Source organism: Pteropus vampyrus, unplaced genomic scaffold, assembly GCF_000151845.1.
Source record: "Pteropus vampyrus isolate Shadow unplaced genomic scaffold, Pvam_2.0 Scaffold296, whole genome shotgun sequence".
Lineage (NCBI taxonomy): Eukaryota > Metazoa > Chordata > Mammalia > Chiroptera > Pteropodidae > Pteropus > Pteropus vampyrus.
Window position 1 is genome coordinate 132,724 of NW_011889077.1, and position 11,605 is coordinate 144,328.

At 63.0% G+C, this 11,605-nt stretch overlaps 1 long non-coding RNA gene across 1 annotated transcript in view; it reads right to left on the reverse strand.

The window, feature by feature from the left end:
* Nucleotides 1-5,978: 5,978 nt before the first annotated feature.
* Nucleotides 5,979-11,605, reverse strand: part of LOC111729988 — a 10,272-nt gene continuing 4,645 nt past the window's right edge. The window contains exon 2 of the long non-coding RNA XR_002776499.1: nt 5,979-11,552. This is a non-coding gene — a long non-coding RNA (uncharacterized LOC111729988). The remainder of the gene's footprint in view (nt 11,553-11,605) is intronic.

Below are 11,605 nucleotides of genomic sequence, written 5' to 3' on the forward strand. Positions count from 1 at the left end.
TCCACAGCAGCCCTGATGAGTGACAGCACGGCAGCTCCTGGCGGGGGCAGAACGGGGGTGGAGCCGCCGAGCCCCGTTCCCAGAGAGCTGGCGCCGCCCGCCCCGCGTGGTGGTCCCTGACACCCCACTTGCAAGTCTGTCTCCATCTGACCCGAGTCAGAGCTCACGAGAAGGAACTCTCATTTCTCCGAAGGCATTTGTTTAAAAATACCAGAGGCCACAGCTTAATACTGACGCTGCCTGAGGCGGCGGATAAGAGTTGGGGCGAAAAACAGGCTAAGGACAAATGAGCTTCACGGGAATGCTGGGGAAGGAGACCGCTCCGGGAGGCTGGGGCGCTCCTACCCACCCCCCTTGCTGCACACGCTCAGTAACGACCGGGGAGACCTGAGCCCCCGCCTCTGGCCGAGCCACAGGCTGGAACTGAAAGCTGGGGCAGGCTGTCAACTGCCGGCCGCATAGTGAACGTGCAAAGACTGAGAGACCTGCTGGTTCCAGGAATTTAAGGAAAATTCTGTTTGGTCATTAGCTGACCACTGAGCTAACTGAAGAAAGACTTCAGTGGCCACGCATGACAGAGGATACGTGACAAATAATTATAGCACAAGTTCGGAAAATCCCTAACAAGCAACAACAAAACAAGTGGCAACAACAAAAAACCTCGAGGGGAGAGAATCCGATTTCCAAGAGCTGCCACATTATATCACTTAAAGTGTCTAGTCTTTAAAAAATAGAGATATGCAAACAAACGAGGAAGTGTGTCCCGTATACACTGGGAAGAAAGCCATCAATAGGGACTGTCGCCGGGGCAGCCCAGACGTTAAACTTACCAGACGAAGACTTTAATCAGCTATTTTAAATATGTTTAAAGACCTGAAGGAAACCTTGTATACAGAACTAAAAGAATGTATGAGAACAATGTATTGCCAAATGAGGACAATCAACAAAGAGAAATTACAAAAAGAACCGAACAGAAAGTCTGGAGCTGAAAAGTACAATAACTGATACTCAAAAAGCCGATGGGCACTCACCAGATCTGAGCAGGGCGAAGAAAGAATTAGCAAACCTTAGGGTAAGTCGGCCCATCCAGCCTGAGGAACGGAACAGAACAGGACGAGGGAAAGTGGGCGGAGCCGGGAGGGGGCGGGGCCGGAGCCGGGAGGGAGGGAGGGAGGGCACCGAGCGCACGAGCGAGAAAGCGAGGGGCGCCCGGGGTCGATCGCCCCAAACTGGAGGGAGCTTTTCCCTCCAGCAGGGAGGAGGAGCTTCTCCGCCGCGGCCACGGCGCTTCGGACAAACGCCCGGCTTGCTCCAATGGTCTCTGTGTCTACAACAGCCCCCCCGGAACGCCCCCTTTCCAAACGCGTTCCTCTCCTCCGTTCTTGGGACCTGGCGTGGATCGCGTTAGATCTCAGGTCTTAAATTGCAACTATTTATCGTCCCCATTTTGCGGGAGAAACATCTATTTGCTTATGGTCAATACCCCCGAGTGATGGCTGGGTGAACGCAACGTGGCCTCGCGTACGACGGGGCAGGAGTGATGTGACACACGCTGTGATGTGCGTGAGCCCCAGACGCTACGCCAAGTGAAAGGAGCTGCACGCGCCACGCGCCTCCATTCGTGCAGCGTCCGGAGTCGAGCACCCACGGAGGGGCGGGGAGGGGCCTGCAGAAACGGACAGGGAGGGGGTGCCGGTGGCCGCAGGGTTTCCGTCTGGGGCGATGAAAAGTCTCTGGGAGGGGCCATGGGTGACGGCTGCACCGTGTGAACGGACGAAGTGACATGGAGTGATACAGAAGCGCACGCTACAAGGTGAGTGTCACGATGGGTAAATATACCCCAACTGTTAAAAATTCTGCAAGAGGCCCCTGAAACACGCGCTGACCACGGTGAAGGGCGCCGTGTGCTCCCGGGGGTGGGTGCCGGGCCCCGGGGGTCGGGGAGCAAGCCAGCTGTGCGCCCAGGCGAGGGCCAGCGCGGGGGGCTCCCCTGGGGCACAGAGGCGCCCACGGAGCGGGTCTCCCCTGGAGCAGCCTGGCCTGGTCCTAAGCCTGGAGACGCTTGTGCCAGGAGCACGGCCCGCTGTCTGGCCGCGTCCAGCCCTCTCCTGCTGAGTTTACGGCGCAGCGAGACCAGTGTGCTCCTGCAGGGGACCCCAGAGCCAGCCCTCGGTGAGGGGGAGCAGGTATCCCCCCGCCCTGGGCAACTCGCTGTGTCCCGGCCCGGGCGCCTGACCTCGGTCCCGGCCCTATGGAGAGGCTCCAGGTACCTGTGCCGCTCCCGTTGTGGCCTCTCAGGACGTGTGGTCCGGTGACCGCCTCGAAGCCGTCGAGTCCTTTGTGAGCTGGGCAGTCGTGAAGTGGCCGTGGACGCAAGCTTTCCATTCGCCCAGAGGGGACCACTGCCCAGCCAGGGGGCCGAGGGCGGGCGGCCACGCAGGAGGGTTCCCAGGATGCCTGAACAAGGGTGCTCTGGCACCGTCCATGGGCTCAGGCACCAGCACCCCTCCCCGGGCTTGCGGGGCAGCCCGCACTGGAACCCCGCACCCACCTGCTGGGCAGGGCCCCCAGGGGGAGGGCGTGACCTGGCACAGCCCCAGCACACGTGACTGCAGGGCGTTTCAGGTGTGGCAGACACGCGTCAGCGACACGGGTACCGCGGTCACCCCCACCGCTTGGGTACGGGGGCACAGGGGTCTGAGACTGTGGGGAGAGGGCGGGCAGGCAGCTCCTTCGGGTCCTGTGCTTGGGACCCGGGCAGACGCGAGCAGCACGTGACACGACGCGGACAGTGAGCCCCCGCCAGGCTGTCACTGAGGAGCCTTTCACAGGGAGAGGACAAGGTGTGCACGCGGACAGCGCGGCCAGAAGCGCGTGCCTGGTGCCCCGGCCCGGGCTGCATCCGAGGCCGCCCCTGTGCCCTGGGCGCCGGCGTCAGCCAGCCGCTGCCTCCCCCGTGAGGACGCCGAGGGCGCTGAGGGCCCACCTGGACGCTCCGGGAGAACCTTATATTTTGATCTTTAATTTAACCACGTCCAACATTCAGACCCCACAAGGAGGACGCGACGTGCCCTTGGAGGGCGCCGTTCAGCTGCACGCGGCGGCTCCTACGCCGCATCTTCCAAACGTGGCCCTCTGCGCTGCGGGGGACTCGGTGACACCGTCGCGATGAGACATCGTACTCATCGTTTGTCCTCTAGCCTTTGTCGGCCTCGGCGCGGGCACTCTGAGGAAGCAGCAGCCCCGCCCGCAGCGGTGACCGCCTCCCGAGTGTCCTCTGCCCGTGGCAGCGCAGGCCCCCGGCCTGTGTCCCACCTGGACGCGGAGCTTTGAATGTCGCTACGCTGCAGGCTAAAGGCTCACGGCTAATTCTCCTCAAGGATGTCTCTCCATGCCTGATTCTCTAAGATTTTTTTAAAGCAACTGAATGATTAGGACAGGGAGTCTCTTTAGCGGGGAGGAGCCCCAGAACGAGCCCTCTATTTGCACAAACACAAAATTAATGCTCACTGAATTCTGGAGAAAATTGTGGATCCCCCGTCAGGTTGAGGATGATTCCCGCCAGCGGGGCCTAAACATTGCTTTCTACTTGGAGAACCACAAATGTGGGGGCCAGTAATCTCACGAGGGGCCGCGTCTGCAGAGGCAGCTGGGGTGAGGCCCGGGTGTGGGTGTCCGCCAGGAGAGGAAGAGGTGGCCACAGAGCTGGCCGACTGGTTAACGAGCCTGCGTGGGGACGCCCGCAGGGCCCAGGGGGCAGGGACCCGGCCGCGCTGACCCCGGGCAGGTGGGCAGTGGTGCGGTTGCACTGGACCTTCTGGTTCTGCGTTCCCAGGGCTGTGACCGCGCCACGCCAGCCGGGCCACGCCACTGCCCGCGGGCGGGTGCCGGGCAAGCGCAGCAGACGGAGGCCCCGGCCCCCGCGGCGCTGCCAGAAGCAGCGTGGGCTGCTCGGAGCGAGTATTTCTCTTCAAAACAGCACGGTGAAGCTCTGCTTGCCGCAGTCTGCAAATACCACAGAGCCTTCGGAGACTGTCCCGGCCTGGAAAACATTTCACACACCCGATCCGCCAGCCGAGAACTCTGGCGAGAGGGCACAGGAGAGTCCGGCCGTGCCCTTCCACAGGCCCCCAGGCCCGAGGGACCTCAGCTCGCTCCCCCGCGTTTGGAAATGCCAGCCCCTGGGCCTTGGTGCGGGGGAGCCAGCACCCCCTCCCCGCCATCTCCCTGAGCCCCGAGTGTCCTTGGGTCAGTCGGGCAGGCTGGGTCACACTCCCGCCCGGCCCTGCCTGCCCGGGCCCAGGCAGCCAGAGCAGGACCGTGCGGTGCACGGGCCAGCGAGACGGGACGGGGTGCAAGACAGCAGGGGCCCTGGTGCCTCTGCCCAGAAGCGACCCCTCCCCCACACCGCGCCACGGGCAGGTGCGTGGTGACGCCAGGGCGGACAGGCAGTGCGGCCCACCTGTGCCTTGGCGGGAGGGAGCACAGGGCACTGTGATCGGCCCTGACCACTGCTGCCGGGGGGGACGGCCCGCCAGGACTGGCAATGACAGAGGTGGGGGCCCGGGGGCCGAGCAGCTCCAGCCGAGAGGGCCAGATGCTACCAGGACGACTGAGCGGGGGTCGGGGCCGCGGTGGGCTGGGGACGGAGGTGGCTGTGAGGCTGGCTGAACAGAAGTGGGGTCTCAAGCCCTGTGTCCCCTCCAGCCCCGGGGTCCACTCCCCACGCGCAGGCTGCCTCCGAACACTGCGCCCTAACTGGGCCAGGGCCCAGTTTGCCCAGCAGCAGCCTGCTTGGTCGTGGCCAACCCGGCCCTCGAACACAGTCCCCACAGTCCCCGCAGGTCCCCACGGTCCCCGCAGTCCCCACAGGTTCCCCCAGGCCCCCCAGGCCTTACAGGTCCCGACGAGTCTGGCCCCAACCCGACGCCCCCTGCTTTATGAAAGCCCTGTGACCGCCTTCTCTGGGTGTCACACGTGGGGCATACGTGCCACAAACACGTGCAGACTGTCACCTGGGAAATGTAACCATGAATGAAAAAGAATTCCTGAAATTCCAACAAATCGATGATAAACCATCAAAATGCAATTTAAATGCAGCCGCATTAAAACACAGACCGGAACTCGCCAAGCTGCTCGCCTCGACCGCGTTGGTCCGGTCATTCAACAAACTCCTCCGAGCACCTGTCTGCGCCAGGCCAGGACCAGGCAGAGACTGCGGGAGCTCGGGAAGGGTGAGTGTCATGAGGGCCAAGGTCCCAGGCAGCTGGTACCAGGACCACTGGGCGACACCGTCGGTCCAGAGCCCCCACTCCGGGGTGCTGTCCTGGGCTTGGCCTCTCCCCCAGGAAGCCCAGGCCTGTCCCACTGCCCACAGTGCAGGGTCCTGGCAGTGACGTCGCCAGGGCCCGGAGTGCCAGGCCACCCACTCCGCCTGGCTTCTCATCTCCCCTGTCTCCAGCTTCAATGCCAACCCGAGACTAGGCTGCCCCACCTCCAGCGAGGCTGACGCCTGTCGGCACCGAGTCCCTAGGGCAACGGGACCAAAAGGGCCTGGCTGTCACCAGCTCCTCGAGCACAGCCACCCGACGTCTCACAGCCCCTCCCGGTGCACTGGCCTGCAAAGGCCCGTCACGGCCACCCCGCATGTCAGTCGCCAGGGAAACCCCAGGCCTGGAATCCAGAAAGCCACACACAATTAGAATCAGAGAGACCGGGGCCCACTCTGCAAGAAACGAGGTCACACGGCAGTCTGCACCCGCACAATGCCCGGGCCCCCGCCCGCATCGCACTGGAGAAAGCGGCCAGACGCCCCAGGATCCTGACACACCGCCGTTCTAAAACCCCACAGCCCTGTGTCTTTGACTTTTTAAAAGAAAAAAGCATTTGAGGTTCTTAAAACATTCAAGTCTGTTAAAATCAAAGCAAGCGCAAAAGGCATCCTTCGGTTTTAAACAAGGAGAAAGCGAGGAACAGTAAAGGTTTCTGTTTTGTTTTGTTTAATAAAAATCTCTATCCATCACATTCTACATTTTTTGTTGCTGGCTATTCTAAAGCAGCATTCTCAAACTGTGTTCATAAGGCAGTGATCCCAGAAGCTCCTTAATAAACAAACAAAAAACGCCAATTCACCCTCTCTGGAGGGTCAGAGTTCACGTTGGCCCACTAATGCTCTGATAAGTCCTGCTGCAGGGCCAGTTTTCAACCTCGCATAACCCTGCATCTCCCAAACGGTTCTGGACGAAGAACCTCCTTCTCACCTCCTAGCGGATACTGACCAGGAGCTCACACACCTGACCTTGGCAGAGCTGCCCCAGCAGCACCGAGGGTGAGTCGGGCGGATCTGGCCCGCGGACAGGGGCTTCTGCTGAGCAAAGGGCTGTGAGGGCCCCTGTCCTCAGGGCTCCCAGGCAGGTCGCCACCCTCCTTCTCTCGGGGAGACGAGGGTTTGGCAGCCACGATGCAGAGCCCTGACGTGTAAAGGAGACCATCAGAGGCGGGACGCATGGCCCCGCCGGGCTGAGCTGGCCTTGATGGCACCGAGCTGTGAGGACAACGGCAATGGCTGGTCCCTAAGCTGCCTCCACTGGGCTCTGCCCGGGGCGGGCAGGGCACAGCCACCAGGCGTGAGGCCTTGCTCCACTGGGGGCCTCCCAGGCTGGTCCCACCGAGGACACAGCTGCCCTTAGGACGAGGCCTGGGGCACTGGGTGGACCCCATGGGGACAGGCCCCATGGTCAAGACCCCCGCATGGCCTGGCTCCTCCTCAAATCGGACACTTGGCCTCTGCACAGGTGAGAGTCCTGCTCATCCCTAGAGCCCAGAGATGCCAGCGGCCAAATGAGTGGGTGGTCAGAGCCCCCCAAGGCTAAAGCTGCTAAAGGTCCTCTCTTGGGCTGAGCTATGTCCCCCACATTCACATGTTGAAGCCCTGACCCCCAGGACCGTGGAATGGGACTGCGTTTGGAAATGGGGCCTTTACAGAGGTAAGGTAAAATGAGGTCCCTGGGGTGGGCCAATCCAGCAGCACTGGTGTCCTTATGAGACTGGGTCACACACACAGAGGGACAGCTGTGTGGGGACACAGGGCGGAGACGGTGCCTGCACCCCGAGGACAGAGGCCTTGGGAGGAACCGAACTGCCCTGAGTCACCTGCATCTGGACTCCGGCCTCCAGGGCTGGGAGACCGTCTGCTGCTTGAGTCTCCTGGCCGGTAGCAGTTGTTACTTGGCCTGAGCCAACTGAGACGGCCATGAATTGGCAAGTGACAGACAAAAAGAGCCCAGGGGCCTGGTTCTCTTAATACACAGGGAGGACGACCAGGGGTGGCTGCTTCCTGAACCATTTAGCCATTTGGGGTTGGGGACAAGCTGGGCGACATGGTGGACCACAGCCCGCCCTCAGGCTCCTGAGTCACAATGGGTAGCTCCTGTCCTTCTCGGGGGTGGAGTGAGTGCAGCTGAGAGCCAAATCCTCCCCCGCTGGAGCTGCTCACCGCCCCTGCCCCCGAGGCCTCGCCCAGGCCCGCCTCGCACCTGGCCCACCTTGCCCCCTTAGTGCCACCTTGCAGGGGGGCCTTTCTCCAAGTGGTCCCTGTGAGGCGAGGCCCTGCCCCCGAGCCGGCTTCTGCAGCCCGGGCCTCTGCTCCCTCCTCAGCTTCTGGGGCTGGGCCAGCCTCTGGCCTCCCCTGTAGGCTGGGTGACCTGGGTGACCTGGGTCCCGGTCCTGGTCCCGGGGCGCTGGGATGAAGCGTGGCAGGAGGGAGGTGCCCGTGGACAGAGGCCAGCAGACCCACCACTGCAGCTCCCTGGGTCCCCAGCCCCGCACAGAGAATGGGGGTGCTGGTAGGTCCTGTGGGGGTGTCCCTGCGGCCCCCTGGATGCAGCTGCTGAGCTAGGGGCGGCACAGAGGCACAGCCCATAGGGCCCAGTCCCCCTACGAGAGGGGTCTGCCTGGTTGCTGTCAAACCACTGTCCCCACCACCAGCTCACCCAGGGACCACTGGATGGCCCTCTGCCCCCAGGCGAGGCTGAGGGGACGGCGTGTCCTTGGGGAGCAGAGGCCCCCGAGGCCCCAGGGGGGTTCCTGGGCGGCGAGGGGGGCAGGAAGGACACTCCAGCTGAGGGGACAAAACATGTGGCGACAGCTCAGAGCCTCGTCCGCCCCCCGCCCGCCAGCACAGCCGGAGACGCTGACTAAAAATAAAAGGTGTTTCTCCGGGAGGGGCCAGCGCCAAGCTCGTGAAGACGCCCCCAGCGCAGCCAGCTCCTGGGTGACACAGGGCGTCGAGCTAACAGGGGCTCCGGGTTCCCTCCCCGAACCTTGGCTGAGGGATCTCAAATGTAACCGCACGGGAGACTCACCGGGAAAGGAGTTCCCGTCCCCAACCCAGCCCCAGGGGACCCGGACATCAGGACTGAGCCTGCAGCCTGCGGCTGGGAGCTGGGCCTTGCAGAGGCCGGGCCTACAGCCCCCTTCCCCGTGTGTGGGGGCCCGAGGGCCAGGAGTGCACGGGGAGTGGGCTGCAGCCGGCACCCACGCACCAGGCAGGGCAGCCCCTCGCTCACCCTCCCCACTGCTGCCACCTGGGTCCACACGGAAGGTCTCCAAGCTGGGCCAGACTCCGGTTCCACAGCCAGCTTCCAGCTGCCAAGGGCTGCGGCCTCAGTGGACAGACGCGGCTGAGCCGAGCCAGCCAGCTTGTCAGACCAGTGACTTGTGTGCAAAACGGGGACGGCCAAGTGGCATGGGGGCCAAACTTCCTGGAGCCCTCGGCAGGGTCAAGGGTTAGAAGGAAGACGCAGGTTTTTTCTCAAGAATGTGTAGGTGAATCCTGACAGGGCTCAGGCTGAGACCCCCGCTGCCTGCCGGACATCGCATGCCCATGGGCAGGGCCCAGGGCGGAGGCCGCAGCCTGGGCTGGGAGGGACCATGGAGGCAGAGTCCCCTCTAAGGAGCTGGTTCTGTCCCCACCAGAACCGCAGGTCCTCCTGGTGCTTTGTGAGCCCAAGGCTGCAGGCTGCAGGGTGCAGGGCCTTTGCACGGGCAGAGATGCCCTCCCACGTGCCAGCTGCCAAGCCCAGGCCCCTGTCACCCAGGTGGCCTCCAGCTGTCTCTAGTGTGGCCGCCGGCAGCTTCCTGTTTTCCTTCCTCTCCTGGGAGACAGGCTGTTCCCGCTGCTTCCGATAAGCGTGTTTGTTGTTTGGCTCCTGGAAACGCCATCTGATTAGTCAGGCTGTGCCCCTGCTGGCCAGTCAGAGGCCCCGGGCGCCCCGGGCTGAGGCAGAGAGGAGAGGCCAACACCTGGATCTGAGCAGGGAGACAGAAGAACAGGGGTCCTCTCTTAGTGAGTACACGCTGGCCTCCGCCAGCCACCCGCCACACACGCTCACTCTGCAGCTCAGGGCCCTCCAGCAAATGGGTGTCTAGGGTCCAGGAGCGCGAGTTCAGAAGAGTGCCCACGTGCGCAAAGCACACACAACGCACCACGTGGACATGTGCACACACATATGCACATGCAGACACAACGCGCCAGTGCGGACATATGTGTGCACATGCACGCACATGCACACACAACGCCCCCGTGTGGACATGCACGCACACATGCATGCACCCATGTGGATGCGTACACACATGTGCACATGCACGGGCACACACAAACGCACCCGGTGGATATATACACGCGTGAACACGCACATGAGCACACACAACACACCACGCGGACGTATACACAGGTGTGCACACACACGGGGGCACGCGCAATGCATCACATGGATGTACACACACGTGTGCATATGCACGAACACAATGCACCACGTGGACATGTGCACACACACGGGCACGCACAATGCGCCACGTGGACGTATACACACACGTGTACACGGGCACACGGGCACACACGCGGGAGCCCGTCTTGGCACCACAATGCACTTAGGGAAACATCGGCTAAACGCTAATAGCTGGACAGAAACGTGAATCTTAACGAGGTCTCACAAACGGACGTCAAATGGGAATTGTTTACAACGCGCAGGAATGCGGGATCCATCAGCAAGCGGCTCCATCCTGACCTGCTACATACGCGCCCCAGCTGCCTCCACACGCCCCCTCCCCTCCCGCCCCACAGTCCACGGCCTTGGGGACACAGGCCACGAGCAGGACCACCGGGCTTGGGCAGGCCGGGCCCCATCCGGCCAAGGCTCAGGAAGGACCCGCCTGGCAATCTCCAAGGCCTGTGTCATTGCCGTGTGCACGGGCTGTGCCACGTGGGGCAGCCCGGGGGTGGAGGCTGGCTCTTGTGAGCTCGTGACCTGGGCCTCAGGCTCCACTCGCTGGGTCAGGAGCCACGGCCCCCCGTGCCTCAGTCTGCTCTTGTAACACGGGGCAGTACTGGCCCCCCTCTGTGGGGGCTGGGAGGGTCCCACGAGGTCACGTCCGTGACAGTCCATGCAGTGAGCGGCAACTCTACAGGCGCTTCTGGGCCGCGGAGCCGAGTCGTGACTCAGGTGCAGCAGAAACACTCATGGGGCTCGTGGGGTGTCACGCAGCACGGGGCTGGGGGCGCACTCGCATGTCCTAGGTGCATGCAGCAGGAGCAGAACCAAGACGTGCCGAGGCTGTTCTGCTCGCAGGGGCCGCATCTCCGAGCCCGTTCCGGTTCCGTCTCGACAACCTGCGCCCCGGCCACTGCTCGTTCTGCTTAGGGCCCTCGGGCTGGATGCAGCCAAAGGACCGCGGCACTCACAGGCCACCTGCCCAGCTAGGAGAGGAGCCGCGGGCACGGAGAGTCCCCCGGCCACTGTGTTCCTCAGCGATGCTCGAGGCTCCAGAGACCCCCGCTTCCTCCTAGGGGGCTGTGGAGGGGAGGGAGTGCTTGGCATAAGGCTTCGGAGAGACCCCCGCTTCCTCTTGGGGGGGTGTGTGGGGTGGAGAGGGGGTGCTTGGCACAAGGCTCTGTCCTTAGGCCTGGGAGGAAGGGAGGTGCGCTGGTTCCTTTGGTGTTTGAGGTCCCCGCGTTTCAGTGGCTGCCGCGTGGCCTGTAGACATCCGAGGCCCCTGAACTGACATCTGTGCTCGGCTCTCCTGGATCAGACAGCGGAGGTGGGGTCCCAGGACTCACCCTGGGGCTCATCTAGGGCTCAGGCCCCACCCCAGGTCCCCCAACCCCAGGCCCCCTGCCAGCATGTGGCGCCTTTGGCCTGCGGCCCCCCTGCAGCTCCTGAGCACTCAGACAGCAGCACAATGCCACGTGACCAAGGATGACATCTGTAGCCTGTCACTGTCCTCACTTGTGGGGGGCTGGGTGAGGCACAGAAGCATCGCCCAGCTGCGAGAGGACAGGCTGGAGCCTGCGGTCACCTGGCCCCAGGCAGGCCCTGGCGGAGCTGGGGAAAGCATCTCCTGACAGCCACCCGGGTCAGCGAGATCAGGTCACCAGAGTCCCACACAGACAACTCCCGGGGGACGTAAGGTCTCAGCTTCACCGATTCTAAGTCCTGTCATTTTCCCGTTTGACAAACCTGCCCCGTCTTTCAACGTTTTTTCACGCGTCCCCCCTCCGTTTCCTCGGGCGCCATGCAGTCCCCTCCTCTGCGGTCTGGCACGAACC